A 22,879-nucleotide genomic window follows, 5' to 3' on the forward strand; every position below is an offset into this window, starting at 1 on the left:
GGCTCCTTAGTTTCGATATGGTTTGGGTACAAGGTGATCGCGTTGAAAATAAAGGCGTTTGTCTAGCGTTAGAAGCTCATTTGAAACATTGCCGCGGCTCATTTAAGAAAATGACAGCTCCGAAGAGACGCCGCTTTAGTTTGAGGTAGTGCTAACAATAATAAAGAAAGATGATGATTCCTGTCGTCTGCCCTGGCTCTAACCTCGAGTGTTTTAGCCTGTAGCCTTTACTTTTCGCAAATCTTGTGAGCGCGCGAACCCAAACGCTGTGACCTCGCGCCAAATCTTTTTATTGGTTTAAAGTAGCCTACAAACAGGCGAGTTATGAAAAATTGAGTGTGAGGGATTTGTTCACTTCACACAAAAAGATCTTGGAATGAGATGGCTAACTGTAGTAGCGTTTAGTCCACTGTCTATAGCCTATTTAGAGATCACTTTTTTTTTTTTTTTTACCGACTACCGACAACTTTGATCGGTTAACGTTGATACGGTCAACCATCGGTCAAACGGTCATCGGTTAACAGCCCTACTATCAATACTTGCAAAAAGTATAAAAAAATATTTACTAGCAACGTTTCGGGCTCATGATCTTCATCAGGCATGTCAATAGTTTATTTATTTGGAATTTGTTACTGTCACGAAATGAAAGCTTTAGCGTAAGTTCTGCCGGGAAGACTCAATTGTTACATTACTTATTACCTTCTCATCTATCCAATCGTGTTCTAATACTTGTAGTATAAAAGATCGGTACTTACACATGTCTGAGTTCGCAGATGCTAAAGCCATCAATTACCTCCATCCTCCCCACCACCACCAGGATGGTCCCTTCCCATACCTCCCAGGGGGTCGGTTGCGCCCCTGCCTTCGTCTTCAGGCAGGAAATGCAGAATCCGTACCCTCGGATTGCGAGCTACGGACAGGGCCTACGCCAAAGAACTTTATATCATAATACTGTTAATAAATGCATACTTGTAACGTTATTTTGCCTCCCGAGTCTTTCTGGTAGAACTGCTATGAGACACAAAGGTTGAGGATCCAAATGCAGCTTATTTGAGTAATCCAGAATCGTAATCAAACACAGGCAAAGGGTCAAGCACAGGAAGGCAGTCCAAACAAACAAACAAACAAGCAGGGGTCAGAGGCAAAAAGGGAATCCAAGAAACGGGCAAAAAGGGAATCCAAGAAACAGGCAAAAATCCAAGAACCAAGAGACAATGAAACCAGGGAGAATGCTCAGAAATGCAATATAAACACTAAACAAGACATCGCAGGGAATGACAAAAAGAACCAGGCTTATATAGGGTATAGCTCTCCAGCTGGTGACCGTTACAGTTACATGCTTTTGTCATTTTTATTACTTATATTACAGTTTAGGTTTACCTTATTTTTATTTGATTTATTTCCAGTTAGTATTGTTAGTGCTTTAACTTGTCAAGCCAACATTCTCATTTTAATTTTAGTTTAATTTTGTAGCAATTTTGTTATAAGCTTTGTAATTTTTTATGTAGGTTTGAACTTTATATATACATTTTATTTCAGTTTTAGCAATTTTAGTGAATTAAACTATACTTATTTCAGTTAATTACCAAGGCAATATTTCTCATTTGTTTAGTTAATTTTTTTTCATCTAATATTTACATTTTATTTCAATTAACATAAAAGAGGCTGTAAAAACACCATAAAAGCACCATAAGTGTATAGTCAATGCAACTTATGCACTATGTTCCAAGACTTTTGAAGTCATTTAATAGTTTTGTGTGAAGAACATACTGAAATGTAAGTCCTATTTAATGACAATATTGCTTGACAGCTGTGGTCCCCATTCACTTTCATTATATGCAAACCAGCATTTTGGAAAATCTGCTTTGTGCTCTACAGCAGAAAGAAAACCATACACGTTTTGAAGACATGAGGGTGACTATGACAGTATTTTCATTTTTAGGTACATTAATTATTCATCAATGAACATATTATCATCATCATCAGGAAAATAACATCAGGCATTAAAGTTCTTAGCAGGTCATTTGCAAGGGCAATAAGTTTGGTATTTTTGCACAGAGAGGACTTAATTGTGAGGTTGTCTACCAGTTAAGCAAGGTCTTTCCTCTAAGTGTTTGCTTAATAAAGCATAGGCTAATGCAATAGGGTGCTTATTTCAAATCAGCCATGACAAAGACTAATTTGAGCAAAGAGAACGTACGCAAACGAAACAGAGAGGGGAAACTAGCGGTGACTAAGAAACTGTGACGAAGACTTGACATGAGGAATGATCCTCAAGCAGGAGGTAAACTGAGGTAGCGCTCCCCCCAAAATGTCTGTGGGCCGGGCCTGAGGAAGACGAAGAGCCGGTCACGACGAAGGCTCACGCTGAGAGGATACGCTTGTCTCTCTGCCTCTGTTGGTGCATTCCTGCAGGTTGATTGATTCGCTTGAGTGGCAAATCGTTCACGTTGACAAATCATCCGATGACACCGCAACACAAAACCGGGCCCGTACCCTGACACCTAACCTGTGAGGAGAACCGGTCACACAGCGCGGAGGGAGAGACGCATGGAAAGGGGGAGGAGGAGAAGGAGTGGGGAGCTGGTTGACCCAGAAGAAGATGGTGGTACGCCTTTTTTCTGTCTCTTTCTCCCTCTCACTCTCTCTTTCTGGAGCAGGGAGTGATGAATTCCCCTTTAGTTCATTCATCTAGGAAAGCAAGGAGACGTGTGAGTGTGTATGTGTGTGATGTGATCCATCTCTGGGCTATTCAGGAGAGCAGCGTGTCCCTGATCATAGACCCTATCAATCTCACTCATAGCCTGACATCACTGCCGCTGTCACAGATATCACCACACTCTTCGATACCTGCATTATGTGTGCTGGCAGTTCTACGGTCCTGGTATTGATAGAGAGACTATATTATCTGTTATGCTTTACAAGTAAAGGTTAAATTGCATAAGTTTAAACAAATATAAACTGTGCCTACGTGTGTGTCTACGCAATTCAAAATCAAATCAAAATCAAAATCAAACGTATACATTGTTCAAAAGTTTGCGATTGGTGAGACTATTTAATGTTTTTGAAATAAGTCTCCTTTGCTCACCAAGGCTGCATTTATTTAATCAAACAAATTTAAATACTGTTACTATTTTTTTAAATAATTGTTTTCTACTTTAATATATTTTAAAATGTAGGCTAATTTATTCTTGTGAGTGATGGCAGTGATTCAGTGTCACATGATCCTTCGGAAATCATTCTAATACGCTGATTTGCACTCAAAAAATTATTATTACAGTTGAAAACAGTTGTGCAGCTTAATATTTTTGCTGAAACTGTGATGTATTTTTTTCGATTCTTAGATGAATAGCAAGTTCAAAAGAACAGAATTTGTTTGAAATATATATATTTTTTGTAATCAAGTGTAGCGTCAGTTCTGGCAGGTCACGTTAGTCAAGCTCGCATCAGCTGACTCTCAGCTGATCCACGTCTACCTATAGGAATACGACGCCTATCACTCACTGTATACATATATATACAGTATACATTCATGTAAGCTCCTTCAGTATTACCAGCAGCTATCGCGTTTCTCAGGAGCTAATTACCCTCCTCCATCCCCAGCTCCTCCTCTCATCAGTCAGGATTTGGAATTCTGATTCCCCTTGAATCAGAATAAATTCTTGAATTATGTTGTACTTTAAGATCTTGAATTAATGATATCTGCAATACACTCATGTTGGTTCTGTTCTGTTTACCCTAAGCGGGGTTATTGCTGCTCTCCCTGCTCTTTTCCATGCTATAGGCTGCATGGATGCGCAGGGAGTTCTCGCCCAGAACAGAACAATACCGCCAATCCAAACTGCATGCTAATTGTCAATCATATTTAGCGATAGTGGTCCCGACAGAAATGCCTTTACTGTCACTTTTGATTTGCGTACTTGCTGGGAAAAAGTATTATTTTCCTATTAACCCCAAACTTTTGAACGGTAGTGTACATTTTCAAGAAAATGAAAAAAAATATATAAATAAATTTCAATAAATTTAATTAAATGAATATCTTATATTTTATATAAATGAACAAAAAAATAAACCGTTCTTACATTTTTAATTATTTGAAATAAATAAACAAACAAATAAATAATACTTATCTATGCTATACTATACTATACTATAACATGTTTTTATGCAATACATTTTATTTAAAAAATTTCACACTTTTACTAATTATAGCCTACTCTTAATTTAAAATGTGGAAAAATAGTAAAAAATAATGAAGCGTCCAAACTTTTGACTGGTTGTGCATGTTCTTAAGCTTTAACACATCCACATAGTCAAATATGCAGAGAGATATAACTCGTGTGTGTTCACACTTCATAGGAACATAAAAACAGAAATGCAGAAAGCAGCGGACAGACGTTTGAAGTAAGAACTTAAATTTCTTACCTATGCCTACACACATTCACACCGAGACTGTGCACATCAGAATCAGCAGGCCATATAAGGCCCTGTTCGCACCTGACACTTTTGACTGATCAAATTAGGCTTGATCAAAACATGCCATTCAAGCAGGCTAGATCTGAGACGCACACACAGGTATACACACTCAGCAAAGCCCAGCTCAGGCTCTGACCTTGGGAACAATTAGCATGACTGATGCGCCCTGAGCTGAATACTGAACCTGCTCTGCACAGCTGCACACGAACACAGTCCGACACATTATTGTCAACACTGTCTGTACCATACAGACACTTCCCATCATCGACACTAATAGAGAGATGTACTCTTGCTGTGTACTACTCTTAGAAAAAAGTTTTATTTGGGTTCAATACAATTTTAAAGAACACTTTATGCCAAAAAGTAAGTGTGCGTGCGTGCGTGTGTGAATACATTACTCCAGTCTTCTTCAGTGCCACATGATCCTTCAGAAATCATTCCAATATGCTGATTTGGCATCCAAGAAACATTTCTTATAAAATATTACAGTTGAAGACAGTTGTGCTGCTTAATATTTTTGTGGAAACTGTGATATATTTTTATAGGATTTATGAATAGGAAGTTCAAAAGAACAGCTTTTATTTGAAAGACAGTTTTTCGTACCAATGCCTTTACTGTCACTTTTGATGAACTTAATGCATCCTTGCTGAATAAGAATATTATCTTCTTTAAAAGAAAATCTTAATGACCCTGAACTTTTGAATGGTAGTGTTCATTTTATATAAGTAAATAAAAACATTTAAATTAATTACATTAAATTAATATTTTTTATTTTATATACATAAAAATAGGCAGAAATGTACTGTATTATCATTTATATTATATTATATAAACAAATACATAAATAATACTCTATACTATACTATAACATGTTTTTATACACTATCACTAGAAAATAAACCATGTTTAACCTGTTAAACATGAAATATTCAATCATTTAAGAAATTTCTCCTTATGTAGAACCTTTTTTGGCATAAAGTGTTCTTTAAAATTGAGTCAAGAACCCAACTGAACCTTTTTATTTTAAGAGTGTACAGTTATTAATGTTGTTCTTGTAGTTCTGGATAAAACATGATGCCTATATGCTATGTAATTGTTACCAAAAAATAAATAAATAAATAAATACCAATTAAAAATATAAGTCAGTGCATTTCCAACTGAATCATTCAGGTAGATTGATTATTCTCAGTAAAAACTAAATAAGAACCTGCATGGCTCCATTGCATCTTGGGATTGCAAACCAGTCCCACAAGCTGTAACTGCAGTCTGGGTCCATCTATCCTTATCTAACATATTCAAATCCACCCCAGTCTGAGTGTCCATGTACACTTCAGCAGAAAATAAGCTTACATTGCTTCCTAATGTTAACTAATACACATACACTGGATTTAAGCTGGGAAGCTTGAGCATACATGGACTTCTGTGAAGCCTATAGAAATCCGACTGTAATCCACGATTCGCAATAGAAAACGGCGCATTCAGCTTATAGGCCTCTTGTATGATCTGTTCTGCGGTGGGCTGGAAGAAGTCAGTGAGAATTACTGGAGAGAAAAAAACTAGCCTTTGTGAGCTCTGATGAATCGGAACAGAAAATATCACAAAGTGCAAATCCAAACCTAATCTGGATGCTTCAAAATGTTTGTGTAAATGATTATTGGAGTGATCTGTGTGATACATAGTGTATACTGTATACATAGATAGACGGACAGACGGATAGACAGATAGACAGATAGATAGATAGATAGATAGATAGATAGATAGATAGATAGATAGATAGATAGATAGATAGATAGATAGATAGATAGATAGATCGATCAAGTATGTAACGCATAATCAAATAAATTATCATTTTGAGCAGAGGGACAAACTGACACAAGAAAGGTTACTAAATGCAACCAAATCAACAACAATGCACAAAAACCTGTTAAACGATCGAACAATTCATGACCTTGAGCATGCTGGGAAGAGGGTGAACAGGACTGAACCACATAATAATACACAAAAAAGCTGAAATTTCAGTGAAGGCCTATATAAACAACAACAAATAATAATAATAATAATAATAATAATTACTTACCCCGATGAGCTTGTTGGTTCGACATGAACAATCTGAGCACATTGTAACAGAAAAGCTGCATTAAGATGCATTACTCGTGTTCCTGAAAGAAGCAAGTTGTTAAAACTTCAGAATAGTAAGTAAACTATAATAAGCAAGAAAATGTTTGGTTGTTTTTCTGCATTATTTACATGATTTAAGAATCATTTTTACAGTGATGGAGAGACTGTTATGAGATCAAGCACAAGGTGAAAATGTACATTTTTGCAACCTTTTTGCACACATCAACCACACTAAAAGTGTGTTCAGCAACGGCAGTATCAGCTCATGTGAACACCTCCTCACAGCTAGATTATAAACAAAGCAACAATATCTCTCCTTTTCAGTCGTTCTCCTCCCATTCTTTCTCGTCTGCACTAAACCTGTCTAATGCTTACATGTTTAATAACGATCAAATATGCGCTAACAAATCTGTACATAATACCTTTCTCTCCTTGTGTGATAACGGTTCCGTATTATGCTAAATACCCCAGCTACAATTTGATGAAAAATGAAAACACTTCATCTTATTTGTCTTTCTTCTGCTTCACTAAAAACAAAGGGTAAATCCTGATTAGTGCTTTGGGTTTTCTTAGCTTCTGTTCCCTTTTTAGTCTCTCTGCTCGTTCAAAACTGTGCTGTGAACTGCCCTGTTAGTTGTCTAGCACTTCTTTTTTGTAGTTAATTATATTCAAATGCGGTGAAGAGGTGTGGAGTATACATACTTTTCATTGCTTTGCTCAGCAGCATTGTGCATTCGGTTTACTGAGCTTATAATAGCAATGCATGTAAACCTGTGGATGGTATAATGCGTGAATGCCATGGGAAGTACAATGTTCACACTCTAGCTATTCTTTGATCTGAGAGCTGTTCTTTACACTGGCGGGATTTTATTTTTGTCTGTTCAGTGTGCGGTCTCTCGTTGTTTTTTGAGGAGGCACCAATGACAGTCTATACATTTCTTAAATAATACTTATATATCATATTAATATATTACATATATGTGACCCTGGATTACAAAACAAGTCGCACGGGTATATATTTTGGCAATAGCCAACAAAATTATCGATTTTTTTTTAATACCAAATATCATTAGGAAATGAAGTAAAGATCATGTTTCATGAAGATATTTTGTAAATTTCCTAACGTAAATATATAACAAAATTATTTTTGTGAGTGAATGCAGCACAATCGCGAACATAAATGGACAACTTTAAAGGCGGTTTTCTCAATGTTTCGATTTTTTTGAACCCTCAGATTCCAGATTTTCAGATAGTTGTATCTCAACCAAATATTGTCCTATCTTAACATACCATACATCAATGGAAAGCTATGATGTATATATCTCAATTAAAAAAAGGGATCCATTTGACTGGTTTTGTGGTCCTGGGTCACATTTATTATTTGCATTCATCCCCATGTCAGGTTATGTAAGTTATGGTTGTTTTTTTTAAGTATATATTAAATTATATTATATTATATTTATTTATTTAATATATTTTAAAATGTATAATATATATACATTTATTTTTTAAGTATGAACTATTTTAAAATATATTCAATTGATCTAAAGTGACAGTAAAGGCATTAATAATTTTACAAAAATGTTTGTATTTAAAAAAGGTTTTTTTTGTTTGTTTTTTAAATCTGTTCTTTTGTTTTACAGATTTGTCATTGGTGTCCCTTCAAAACACACAATATATTGTCACATATTAGATTAGGGTCCTCACTATCAACTAACAATTAAAGGTTGGGTAGGTAAGAATTGTCTAAAGAACTTTTTTTCAAATTGGCTTAAACTGTCTTTATATACCAATACATAATTAAAATGTAAGTACTTTGAAAAAGAGAGCATAAAAATTGAGTGACTATAGTGTATTTAATCTTCAAAAAACACAGCTCATTAATTCCTACCGGGACGAAACAAGTGATTGGCTTGCGCGACTGTCACTCTCCGTCGCCATGACTACCGCCGCTATTACTGGCTCTGCCCACGTGCGCGCAGTCGCGCACCCGTTTTTAGGTGGGAGTGAATGGAATTAATGAGCTGTGTTTATTGAAGATTAAATACACTATAGTCACTCAATTTTTATGCTCTCTTTTTCAAAGTACTTACATTTTAATTATGTATTGGTATATAAAGACAGTTTAAACAAATTTGAATAAAAGTTTTTTTTAGACAATTCTGACCTACCCTACCTTTAACTACAACTTTTGCCTCAATAAAGTCCTAATTGCTGCTTATTAATAGTTAGTAAGGTAGTTCTTAAAGGGATAGTTCACCCAAAACTTACTCACCCTCAAGTTGTTCAAAACCTGAATGAGTTTCTTGTCTTCTGTTGAACACAAAAGATAATTAAGAATGTTGGTAATCAAAGAGTTGACGGCAGCCAGTGACTTCCATAGTAGGAAAAAAACTGTCTGGTTACCAACATTCTTTAAAATATCTTCTTTTGTGTTCAACAGAAGAAAGAAACTCATACAGGTTTGAAACAACTTAAGGGTGAGTAAATGATGACAAACATTTTTTTGGGTGAACTATCCCTTTAAGTTTAGGAATTGGGTCAGATCAAGTGATGTAGAATATAGTCATGCTGAATAAGGCATTAAAGGTGCTCTAAGTGATGTTGGGTGACGTCACTTCTTGTTGACGTTTAAACAAAACGGAGGCTATCTAGACCCTCCCTCCTCCTCATCCGCGCACTAACCCCCCCAAACCCCACCCCCAAATCCTTCTTGTCGGTTATTGGCTGGAACAGTTTGCTAAGTTTCGTGGTGCGGGTTAGCCCAGTTTGTTTTTCTTGCCGTTTGTGTAGCCTGGGGTGTCTACAGAGACCGCGTTATTTTACAGTGTGTTCAGGGGACAGGCAGCTAGCGGATGGTGAGGAGATGTTTGCTGTGTGTGACAAAAAAAATTTTTGGCCTACAAAACGCGTGACATCGCTTAGAGCACCTTTAATACAGTATGTACTAATAAACAACCATTATCCTAGTAATATGCATGCTAATAAGCAACTAGTTAATAGTCAGAATTGAACCACAAAACTTTCTAAGTGTTACCAGAAAGATTTCTTTTTTAATTAATCCACTAGACTTGGTTGATATTTAGCTCTGTACTTGTTTCTGTGCGTATGTTGAAGGTCTGTATAAGTTGCTGCTCATTAGCTGTGCACAGATAACCAACTCCGGAGCATTTCAGGGACCCGGCCAGCACCTACAAACTAACAAACTAAATGAGGAGCTCAGGAAACACTGAGGCCTTGACTAGCCGTGTCCTGCCCCGCAGCTACATTATTGAGCCATGCTAATAACCTGCCTTCACTCATTTAAACCAACTTTAACACAATTTTACCAACTTTACACACACACACTCCTTCCACATTTTAAATAGACCGCCTCTCCCTCTCCCTCTCCCTCTCAAGGCTGTTTCAGCACTGGTTGCACGTGTTTGCACAGATTTTAATAAGCACAGGAGAGAGGTGTTTAAAGGCGAAGTGAGGCAGCAGCCATACCGTTAGCAGTGCCGCGTTGTTGTTGACTTAAACAAACCCTCTGCGAGATCTGGAGCTTGCCGCACACACAGCCTTACTACTGTTAATTGGTCATTAAAGGTAGTGGTTTGCGGGCCTCACTAAATCTTTAAACAGACCATGAAAAAACAGTTGAGGCTTGCAACTATAGGCCTGAGGAAACGGAGTGATAACAGTTATGCTTTTGATCATTACCTCAGAATTAGACTGTCTGTTGATATTTTTTTTCATTCTACAATTATAAACATCTTTGAAAGGATTAAAATAATGTTTTTATCAGAGTTTTGTAGTTTGTACATGCAACATGAAACCAGATTTCATTAATTAAATAATTAACTAACCACATGGTACCAGTCACTGTAATTCATCCATTAAATTTAATGATGCACACCATGCATGAGGCTGGGCAAAGTCTCTGGTGGATGCAGGTTATCGCCCACAGCTATTGAGCAGAGTTTGGGAATAACATAGCCTTTTAGAAAAAGCACCTAGCAGAATTTTTTCATGATTCATTGAGCTTGCAATGACTTTTCCTTTTCTTTTTTTTTAAGACATCATCAAAGAATACATCCAAATCCCACCTGAACTCCAGTTTCCACAGTCCAGAAGGGGCTATCTTTTAAAGAATACTTTTACAAAAGCATCAGGGTTGATGTGCACAGGCATCCTAGGCAAGAACACTCTGTGGCGGACAGGGAGCAATTTCTGAACCTGCTGATCTCCAGGAAAAGTCTGATGTCACAGGTTTATTATGCAGAATCTGCTCTCTGAAGAGCAGTACGACAGATTTGTGGTCCCACTCCTGAAAAACAAGTTTTTAAGGTTGTGTTAAACCAAATCTTTTAAAAATGTCTGCTTATTTGCAAAATACCTTACATTTTTTAATACACGTATTGTCAATTTTAATAATACTTCAAAGTATTGTTTGTGTGTGTGTGTGTGTGTGTGTGTGTGTGTGTGTGTGTGTGTGTGTGTGTGTGTGTGTGTGTGTGTGTGTGTGTGTGTGTGTGTGTGTGTTGTGTGTGTGTGTGTGTGTGTGTGTGTGTGTGTGTGTGTGTGTGTGTGTGTGTGTGTGTGTGTGGCAGTAAGTTATTTTTTATAGTTTTGATTTCAGATTTCATTTACAATTTAATGCTGTTCTTTTGTTTCACAAAACAATTTTTTTTTTTCACAACCGTTTTCAATATTGATAATAATATGAAATCCTTCTTGAGCATTTCTTGAGGATCATGTGACACTTTAGACTGGAGTAATGGCTTCTTGAAAATTCAGCTTTGTCATCACAGGAATAAATGACATTTTAAAATATATTAAGTAGAAAATTGTTATTTTAAATTGTAATAATATTTCGCAATATTACTGTTATTACTGTATTTTTTCATCAAATAAATGCAGCCTTAGTGAGCATAAGAGACTTCTTTAAAAAAAACATACGGGCTCCAAACTTTTGAATAGTAGTGCATATGTACAAATATATTAATATTATAACATATATAATTATATTACACACATAGAACATGTCGTTTGAAATCAAGTATCCTTTCAGGAACATTTTTCTTAACAGAGGACGTCATCAATTTCTATCCAACATGACTGCAGCACTCTAAGATATTGAAATATAGACCACACATTTATCTCATTTATAAGTCAGTCAAAACAACACCTCTGTCAATGTATCTTTCAAGCCTGAAACGAGAGGCTTCTGATGTCAGGGGCTTCATTAGGGAAGGAAGAGCAGATAAATTTAAAGATAACAGCTGTCGTTCAAGCATTCGCGCACACACACACACAGGCTCCCAAAGAGTAATGATTTTGTTATACTTGCATGACTTCTCTTTTATTGATTTCAGTCATGATATCACCCCCTACACTGGGATCCTTTTCACCCAACGCCCTGCTCTGTCCTGTGTGGGTGCACATATGTGCAAAATACCAGCAGTTGGTGTCCACACAGTACATATGGATGTGTGTGAGTGGGAGAGAGAGAGGGAAAGAGAGAGAAAGCCAGTGTTAGGGTGCGTGGGTAAATATGTCAAGGGGTCGCTTGGTCTCCGTGACATCTGTGGGAGCCGGGACTCATTGTTGGGGTATCAGTTCAGCCCGTCAATAATGAGGCAGTAGAGTGTGAAGAGAAGGGCGTGACCGAGTCCCCTCGCGTATACACACACACACGCAGACACACACACACGCATAAACACACATTCTAACCCCGATCGCTGACCCTTCTGTCAACCCCCTCCCTGCTTTCTCTCTCTCCTGCCGTCTGTGCCCCTGCACCCCAGCCGTTCCCTTTTCAGCCGCTCTCCCTCATTGCCCCCTTCCGTCCCTCTATTGTCTCAGTTGGGGATAAACAGGGCGACTCGACCCTCACATGCTGCAGACGGAGGCCCTTTTCTGTGATCAGCACTAAACTCACCTTGAACTGAATCACTTGGGTTCTGAAACATGATTTGGATTGAACCATGTATAGTGAATTTGAACCTTAAAGAGCTGCTTCTATTTTACCTGACCTTTAAAAATCACTTTCATTAGTGTAACCCCATATAGGCAGGCTGATTTAGTCATATTAAATAACATATTTGACTTGGGGAGAAAATAAAAAGATATATAGACATTACTTACCGAATAAACAAATAAGGTAGAAGAGGCCGGGGAATGTCGTAACAATATGTCCTAAGTCGTAAGTCTATATATATTATTTAAAATTTTATTTTTACATTTTATTTGTAATAATTTGGATCATCTGCATTAGTAGATTCCCTTGTTTATAACATCCACACAAGCTTTTCATTTACATTTAAAAAAAAAAAAAAAGAAAAAAAAAAAAAAGAATGGGATGTTTGTAATACTTGCCAATGTGCTGGACCGACAAAGATTTCAAAGAAAAAAATATATATGCAAATGTTTCCTATATGTTTACCCTTGTAAATTAAAATAGATTGGAAATAAGCATTTTGAACAAGTACATTTCATTACCACAGTAAATTCTTCCACATATTTTAAAATGTGCATGAATTTAATTATTGTTCCAACCTACCATGGTAGTGAGCTAGGTTGTAACATCAGCACTTTGTACTTGACATTAATTTATACTGTTTAGGAATAAGCTGAGTTTCTAAACTACTTTAAATGTTTAGCAGACAAATAATGGCAGATTATATCAAAATTTGAGACACATGCCACAATAAAACACAGCTACAGAAGTTGAAACAAAATGTGTTACAACACTCCCTTGGCTGCACTATTTTTAGGTTATGTGACAAAACATTGTCATAGAATAGTAATTTGCAGGTAAGAAAACCTAAATTGCTTTTATTTGTTAAGTATAAAACTTCACAGCATAATTCAAATTATTCAGAAACTCTATAAGAGTACAAAATGTAGGTCCAAATTAAAGCTTAGCTAATCACCATTATCCTCATTACTTTTGCATGACTTCTAACTTGTTGTACATACCTGTAGCTTGTGAATGAATCTTGAATTATGTTTTTTTTTTAAAGTACTCCACATCGAGAGATGCAAATCTGAATATATTTGAGGCTGTCTCTGAATGGAGTGCATGTAAATTGAACGCATAATCGTTCTTCTCGGACTGACTGAGAGTCAATGGGATTTCAGCTGTGCTGCTTGCCAAGGTTCTGACTGCCATCTACAGGCTGTTTTTATGATTGCAGCCATCTTAAATTTTTTTTAAAAAAAGCAGCACTACGTCAAAGGCGCTCTTCTTTTTGGAATGAAAATTTAAAAAGAGGTCCTTTAGATGCATTATGATATTGTTTAATCTAGTATAATGAATATTTGCAAAGTCATCAAAAATAATATGACAGCGCATGATATAACATGCACAACAATATTTGTCTTTTTTAAGATAAGTTTTTGTTTAATTAGCTATAGCTTTTATTTGCTCCGTCATGTATCTTTAGGCGGCAACATAATAAAAGTTGCAAAGAATGAGCTCATGAGAATGAGGGAAGCTCAAAGAGTGTCCCTGATATTATACTAGTTGTAAATATAATAAGCCGGGTTGAATTGAGTTATACTGGAGCCTGAGGGTTTGCTGGGATGAAGCAGTGGCTACTTAACAACTGGGAGAGAAGAGAATATGAAAACAATACAATTATTTCTCTCAATAAACTACATGATGCAGTCTGCACGTACAAGTCCAAGAACTATGTTTTAAAAAGTAAATTTGATTCTAGTTATGTAGGCTTAGGTATATTCTCCACAGTGTTAGAAGAAGATAAAATTTGTACAAAAATTTCGGAACATAAATTGTCTTTTAGCGTGCCTAGCTAATCATCAACAATCTTAAATAGGCTACATTTTAGACTGAAGTTTTTGCTATGTGCTTATGATATGTAAAATGTAATAAAGTGATAAATATTGATGAGATATAGTGATGTGGTTGTTGTTGCTATGGTAACATCGCGAGAAGTTTCGCTAGTGTAAACATTTCGTGAATCTGTCGATGAAATGTTGTTTGAAAACGCTGTTGTACAAGAATAAAATAATTGTAAAATAAATATAGCATATGACACCTTAACCTACTTTGTTGGTTCAAAAAGTTCATAAACAGATCGTAAAACTAATCCAAATGAATCGAGTGGTTTATTCCAATTTTTCTGAAGAGATTTGATCGCTTTATATGATGAACAGATTGAAATTAGGCTTTTATTTACATATAAATATCGATCAGCGGACACAAACAGAAGTTCAACCGAACTTGCTTGAGGTGTGAGAACAAACCTCACTGGTTCTTGTGGAAGCTCAAACGTGCTGCATAACACACGAGAATGAACCTCATTGGTTCTTTTTGCGGAAGCTCAAAAAGACTGTCAAAAGAGGGGCAGATATCTCTCAGATTTCATTCAAATATCTTCATTTGTGTTTCGAAGATGAATGAAAGTCTTACAGGTTTGGAAAGACATGAGGGTGCGTAAATGATGCCAGAATTAGATTTTTTGGGAGACCCACTGTAAAAAGTGAACAGTTGGATCAACTTAAAAAAATTACTTCAATTGGTAACACCTAAAGAAATTAAGTTTTCTAAATTTAAATTATCACGTAAAACGTGATAATTTAAGTTGAGAAAACTTTAATTCTTTAGGTGTTACCAATTGAAGTAATTTTTTTAATTTGATCCAACTTTTCACTTTTTAGTGTAATCCTTTAAGCTATCTTGCAATTACAGTTACGACATGGCGTGAACACGGCATAACCTTGTTGTTTTGGTTCAGGAGGAACTGTAAAAGGTGGCTGCTGTTTGTTTGCGGCGCTCGATGACTGTCTGTCTACAAGCAAGCAGGGTGCGCGGATGTATACACAGTGACATGCAGGACATCCTATCATTGCAATCAGACCGAATGCAATCATTGGACGAATATTTTTTTGGTCCTTAAACTTCCACAGTATATATTTTTAATATTTAGACCACTTCTATTATTGATTGCTATCAGGATGTGAAAAGAGTTTCAACCAGTATTACAAAGCTTTTATTAAAAACATTGCCTACCCTACCTTTAATTAGGGGATTTAACTTTTTCCAAACTCCCTGTAATTCAGATCCAGATTTTCCACACTATGTTGTTCCCCGGAATCAATTGAGAACAAAATTCTTAATTTGTAATTAAGAAAAAAAACCTTTACTCTGTTATTGATAGCTACAGCCTAATTATTGATAGGCTACAATATTTCCATTTCCCACGTGCATGTTGTTTTACAAATACAATTACACATTTCTGTCTATTCAGTCTATTGTGTTACGCTCTTTTTATTCAAATATGTACTACTGATTACAGACTGTGAATTAAGCAGCAGTGTCATATTCAGCCTCCTCCTGCTCCAGATCAGTTCTCATACCATCTTGCTTGCCTAGAGTGATTTTCTCAATAATGTATTAAACTGCGTGTTTATTATTTACTGTTTACACAAGCTGTGTTGGAGTGACAAGCTCAGTCTGTATGAGCGCAGTGAGGCTACACGCTCCAGCGAAGCCAAAGCTGCTGGACTGCAACATGAAAGACATCTCGCTTCATACGAGCTGTTCTACACGCACCCCTAGGTTGTCAAAAAAAAAACAAAAAAAAAATGGGGCTAAACATGTGGGTGTTGAGTATTGATATTAATATTAATGGAGTAGGGTAAAAAGTGACCGGTGAGTATTTTTATAATTCTTTTTATGCCTTAAGTTATAAAGTATAATGTATCACAAATGTGAGAGATAAAAAGTTTCCTAGATGCACTACATCAAGACAACCCTTGACAGTCTTCACAAGAGCAACACTGTGAATTTTGAAGCAAACTACTTCTATTTAAACAGGATGACACTGTAGGTGTTGTATCACTGTTAAAAAAAAGCAAAGTCAACACCACAAAGGCAACAGGAAATCTGCATCTAAAATGGCCTGTATTGCATTAACAGACTGTTTAATGCTGTTAAAATGCATTAATGCTCTAAATATGAAATTATCAATAAAAACATGAAAATATTAAATTATGTGTTAATACAAAATATAAACTTATGGAAACATAATTGCAAAGTGAATTCATTTACACAGAAGCAAAATGGGCATCAGAGGTACCTTTGATACTAAGGACTGAGACTGATTCTTAGTGTGGTTTTTGTGCGATATTAATCGAGTCTTAAAAGAGAATTTGGAGACAAAACTGAAACTGCACTTGCGCTAATATTAATTGTAAAAATATGTAGTCATACGCATATCAAAGATCAAGCATCCTTAATAATTACATGCCATTCTCTTTTGTTACCTATCATGTTTCTACAAATGTGATTAAAAAGAATATTTGTTTTATAGATGGATTAGAGCTCAATGCATATGAGTATAATAAATTATCTCAATGTATGTTTTAAATGCTCATTATCATCTTGTGTGTTGCTCCAGTTTCATAGAAACTCCAAATGAACACACAAACAACGAAACACTAAATAAACACACACACACACACACACACACACACGCACGCACAAACAAACATGCAATTTTCCAAACTATAAAACGAGGGACATCAAATGCAGCTATTTGTTTGAGGCCTGTTGTCGGGGGAATAGGCTACACGACTGCCTGGCTTCATTAGAATTCCTTTCAAGTTGTGGAGTGCGGCCTCCCTGTGTTCATCTCTCTATATCCCCTGACCCTGACGATGCATCTCCATGGGGCTAAAGAAAGGGCGGGGCATGCGCACACACACACACACACAGTAACATTCTCCTCCTTCTAAACACTGTCACCCCATCGCATCATCCTCCCAGGGAACGACAGAGAGTTCCACCTTCACTCATAGTCTGGGGAATGTGGGATTGTGAAGTGAAACTGGCAAAAGAAGAAATGTACAGGTACTGTGGTAGCCTATTTTGCAATACAATTAAAAAATGAGAATAGAACGGATGCAGGTAGTCAGGTTGATTATCACAATCTTGCCACAATTATTTGAAGACCCTGAAGTGAAGTGCCGTTTACACGACACTTTTCAACTTTTTATGTTTTTTTATGAACGTTTTAGACGTTCATTTACACGACAACAGCGTTTTGGGGGCCTGAAAACGCAAACTTTTGAAAACGTTTCAAAGTGCAAGTTTTTGAAGACTATATATTATTGTCTCTGTGTAAACTACAAAAATGCAAATTTGTGAAAACGGTGACGTCATGCGTATGCTTATTACGTGTTGAGTCTATAGGCGTGTAGTGATCTTTACAAAGTGGCATCGCCAACTACTGGTCTGGCAGGCATAATACAGCGTTTTTAGTTGTTTTCGCGGATTCGTGTGAACGGGGATTGTTTTGACAACGTTGTCGTCTGTACACGAAAAACGCAAGTTAAACCTTTTCCTTTTTTAGTACATCGTTGTCATGTAAATGACATTGTAAAATTCAGATAATACGTTTGTTAGTTCCACTTACACTATCGTTCAAAGGTTTTGGGGTTGGAAAAACAACACAATATTGTGAAATGTAGCCTATTTACAATTTAAAAAAACTTTTCTATTTTAATCTATTTTAAATGTAATTTATTTCTGTGATGGCAACGCTGACTTTTCAGCAGCTATTGGTAAAATGCTTAATTTTATTTATTTATTTATTTTTGAAACCATGATACATTTTTCAGGATTTTTGGATGACCATAAAGTTCAAAAGAACAGTGTTTGTTTAAAAAATAAATCTTTAATGAATTTACAGTCTTTTTTGATCAGTTATATGTATTCTTTCTAAATACCAGTATTAATTTTTTTTTTTTTTTTTTTTAACAGTAAAGGTATACTTTTCATTGCATTAGTATTGTAACTTATTTATAATTAAAGCATGGCCTTTCGAATACATTTTAATGCTTTTTATTTGTTTAAATGTTATACCACTATTCTAACACAGTCAGCGAGGAGTAAAAAGAGAAGTTGTAATACTCATAATCATTAAATAACTTATTATATATAATTTATGGTATATTCTTGATTTTTCATCAAGAGTAGACATTACAGATGAAAGACAGACAGGATTGCTTTAGCAGACAGAAGGCCTGTTGCATTTGCAAAGGAACTCCTCATATTCAACATCAATATTTATATGTATGCTTTATAATGATCATAAAGTTACTGATATTTGTAATAGACAAATGTACCTTGATCTGGGACCAGGACTAATCTGGGACTAATCACAGTTAAAGAGTGTTACAACCATCCCCATTCTCTTTTGTCTATCTAATAGTTAAATAGGGTCAGTCAAATAGCTAAATTCAGCGTATGGATAAAATCTAAAGAATATATGAAACTGTCATTGAATGTCTTTTCCTTTTTTTGTCACAACTAAAAGGTGTTTTATCAGTGAATATTATTTATTCGTTCTGAATCTCTGCACAAACTAAAAATTAACCAACTCCCAGCTAAATAAGAGGTAAATTACCCACATGATCTTAATTGTTCAGTGATAAAGAACAAGAGGCCACAGTCATTCAGGACATTTTAGGAGGGGGTTTGTGTAAGGTAGCCTTTGGCAGGAGTCGCCGGATGGTCAGTGGTGGGTGCCAGGCCACGTGGGGTGAGGAGGATAAAGAAGAGGAGGGGGTTAAGGAAGGAGCCTGGGCCGCCCGTCACACCCCACCGCCTGTCTGACGGGCCAGGGGCCAGACTGACACCCATAGATAGTGGGAGGGGGAGAGAGAAAGTGAGAGAGAGAGTAAAAGTCTCAGTGCCCGACATTGCACACAGTGCCAAAGTGGCCTGAGGGCAGCTGCTCAGTGAGTGTGTTAGCAGTACAGCAGCCCTTGTGCGATGCAACCAGACGAAGAAATGAAAATAGCCAAAAAACAGGTTTGATATGCCAAAAATGTAAGCTATAATAACCTATAAAGACTCAACCATCTGTTTTCTTTGATGATTCCAATGCATGATGTTAGCAGTTTACAAGTAGCAGCACCTAAATAAATTAAAAAATGGTTAATTTAATTAATAATTTACTCACCTTCATGTTGTTCCAAACTTATTTGATTTTCTTTGATCTGTGGAACACAAAAAGGGGCATTTAGCAGGATGTTTGGAGCAGAAAGTTCCAAAGATGACAAAAAAGCACCACAAAAGTACAAATTTGACTTTTACAGATTACACTATGTTCGGAGTCTTCTGAAGCCATGTAATTGCTTTGTGTAAGAAAAAGACCTCAAATTTAAGCCATTAAAGTTCGAATCGAATTCAGGCTTACATATGCTTATCATATGACTTCAGAAGATTATAAAATATAGCACATGAGTCTTATGAGCCACTTTTATCAGTTAAAGTTTGACAGCCCTGGTCACCATTCACTTTCATTGTATGAAAATGAACAGAATTAAAAAAGAAAAATTGAGAGTGAATACATTTAAATTTAATTTTATAAGATCAGAATGTTGTTACTCAAATTTAACTGAAAAAAAAAACTGCAGTTTAATGTGATAGCTTTGATTTACCACCAACTTACAAAGTTCAAGAGGAAAAGTTGCAAATGATGTGTGCATGCACACCTTTCTGTGTGTGTCTTTGAGAAAAAGGTAAATAAAAGGCTGCCAGCCGGGGGGCATATCCGTGACAGTGAGAAATGTGTTTGCATGTGTGTATTAGTGTGCTGACATAATGCCTTTCAGGGTATTTGGGTGCCAATGTAAACATGACACCCTCACAGAGAAAACGCTTATCTAGTGACAGCGGTGGCCATGTCGAATCAAAACTCCCTGATTCTCTCTTGCTCTGTCTCACTCACACTCAGTCAGTCTGCGCGAGCCATCAAGTCATTAATGTAAGCTGTGGCTATATTTCCGTATGCATATTACTGTGTTGTGCGGTTATATTGCTAGCGTAAGGGTAAGTATGTTTATTTACAGTACTGAAATATATATTACGCTTATGTGTGTGTGTGTGAGTACAAGAGGTTGGGGGCCTCAGGGGCCCTTGCTAATGAGCTATCTGTGTGTATTTCTAACAAGAACGCACTGCAGTGCTCACAGCACTGTCATCAGGGGCTGTGGCTGACCTTGCTCTGCTGCTAGGCTCTGTCATTTGCTATATTTATGGCACCAGCACCTATTTTGTGTGTGTGTGTGTGTGTGTGTGTGTCTTTATAAGAGTGGGGAGGGAAAGAAGGAGCCCCGTTCAGGAAGCAAATACTGTGCATATCAGCATAATGAATCAAGTGCCTGAGCGGGGTAGAGAAAGAGAGAAAAAAAAGAAAAAGAGTGGGAGGAAAGGAGATCCATTTTTCTCCACCGCTTTTTCCCCCCCTTCCAGTAGCAAACCCCTGCGGTTAGTCTTCCTTCAGTTAGTCATTTGGTCTCTCTGTTTTATTTTTCTCTCTTTGGTTGGGATGAATGCTAATTTTGTCCCTCTCCTTATCACAGGCTCTCCCATGCGTTCTGCGATCACTCACTTGGGGAAGATCTTCCACGTATCACTCACTTGACGGCTCAACAGCAGGTTCCCTTGGCCTGATATCGCTTTGCTCTCCAAACACTTGTGAAACATCTCTGCAATGTTTACTATGTATGATAACAGCCAAATCCAGGTATCCCCCCCCCACACACACACACACACACACACACTTTTTGGACTTGGAACATGCATGTATATTTAAGTTCATGTGCCTGTCAGTATGCAAAGCATCCCAAGACGGCAGTGCTGTGCAGAATACACATTCAACATTGGTGCAACCTTTTTCTATCACCAAGAGACGAGAGAAAAGATAAGAGAGAAAGAAACAGGCCTGGCCAAAAGTAAAAGTTTCTAATTCTGTCCTCCAGGGCGAATGCTCGCTCATCCCTCTATCCCTTCATCCCGAGGAGGCTCTCTGTCAGAAATCTATTCAAATCGCATTTTCTCGGGGATTTTATTGCATTGCACATCATCCCATCACCAAATGACAAATCACCTGTAAGGCTGGAGAAAGACTCAGTCTCGAGTTCCGGATCCAACCGGCATGTACTTTGTTTACGTCCTTCAGCACCTAAACAGATAAAACTCGGGAACCGCAAGGACCTTGTGTCTGTCTGAAAGTTTTTAAGAAGTGAAGAGATAAGGCAGAAAGGGTGTCAACAACTCCACACCTGACGGGGTTCCACAAAAGCACTCTCACACACACTTCTACAAGATCCTCGTCTCCTAATAAAGCCTGGCGATGAGAGTGTCGGAGGGGATAATTAGTTTATCCCGACACATGACAGCGGCACTGGCTGAATTGTTATTATTTCCCCTCTCCCGTTGCCGTGACACCGGCGACGCTTCTGCGCCCCTGCCACCGCTCCCCACATCCAGCTCGGCGCCACTTGATATATTCCTAATGTTCCTTAATATTTTCATTTTGATGTAATTTGTGGCCCCGGTTTTTTAAATATCCGCTCTGTAATAATGTTTAATTTCAAGGGTCAGTCTGCCAAGGAGTATATTAAAGCAGATAAAACTCATTTTCCAAAGCTCCAATATCGCGCCCAGATCAGGTTAGGAGGCCAGCCGCCGCGAATATTTCATCTTTTATCATGCCGATAATGGGCCGATGACAGAGGCGCGTTATTACAATGAGAGAATTGCTCATTTTCCAGGAAAGGGAAGGGCTGTGGGAAGCTGGGGGGTCCGGGAGTGTGCGTGTATGTGTGTGTGTGTGTGCGAGAGTGCGTGCCGACTCACTCAATAAAAGGCAATTCTCCCAAAGAGGAAAAGAAAGAGCGGAGAGGAGAGATGGCGGGATGAAGGGGGTGCGGGGAGAAAAGCAGCTTGCTCCAGCCCGCCTTTGCTCTTATTTGATTGGGATGAATAATAAATGCAGCCTGTGTGCTGCGGTCAGGAGGCTGAAGAGGGGAAGGTGATGAGAGCTGATTTGAGGAGGGCCGTCTCGAAATTAACCTCTTTAATTGAACCATTAGGAAGAAACAAAAGATGATGAGAAAGGTGTGGAGGAGAGAAGAGCGAAGGAGAAACAAGGAGGCGGAGGGGGGCAGAGCTCATCAGGACTCCAGGAATTGGACCTGAAAGTGGAATGACTATGCAAACCGTCCCCGTCCCTCTAGCCCATAATAAATAGAGCCAATCAGAGGGGTCCTGGGGGCCAGATGGGTCCTGTACAGGTCAGACCCATTAGAGTCAGATTAGCCTGCTGACAGACCCATCACATCACTCAGTCTAAGCCACTGTCATCATCTTAACCCAATTCTGCTCCACTTATAGCCCACACCCTGCCTATGGGGCCGCATATACAGAGCTGTATCTGCGAGGACGCTTAACTCAGTGCGTGACCCAGAACATCTAACTCAG

At 37.5% G+C, this 22,879-nt stretch overlaps 1 long non-coding RNA gene across 4 annotated transcripts in view; it reads right to left on the reverse strand.

Moving 5' to 3' along the window:
* Positions 1–22,879, reverse strand: part of LOC307172667 — a 44,045-nt gene that overhangs the window by 15,468 nt on the left and 5,698 nt on the right. For 2 of the 4 annotated variants that reach the window (XR_013823745.1, XR_013823747.1), the window contains exons 2-4: positions 19,572–19,608; positions 10,683–10,903; positions 6,554–6,635 (exon numbers count right to left, since the gene is read on the reverse strand). This is a non-coding gene — a long non-coding RNA (uncharacterized lncRNA). Of the gene's footprint in view, positions 1–1,760; positions 2,692–6,553; positions 6,636–10,682; positions 10,904–13,557; positions 13,662–19,571; positions 19,609–22,879 lie in introns of those variants that run through there. The other 2 variants (XR_013823748.1, XR_013823746.1) reach the window with 2 other exon arrangements.

The sequence above is a fragment of the Squalius cephalus genome (assembly GCF_949319135.1).
Source record: "Squalius cephalus genome assembly, chromosome: 15".
Taxonomy (NCBI): domain Eukaryota; kingdom Metazoa; phylum Chordata; class Actinopteri; order Cypriniformes; family Leuciscidae; genus Squalius; species Squalius cephalus.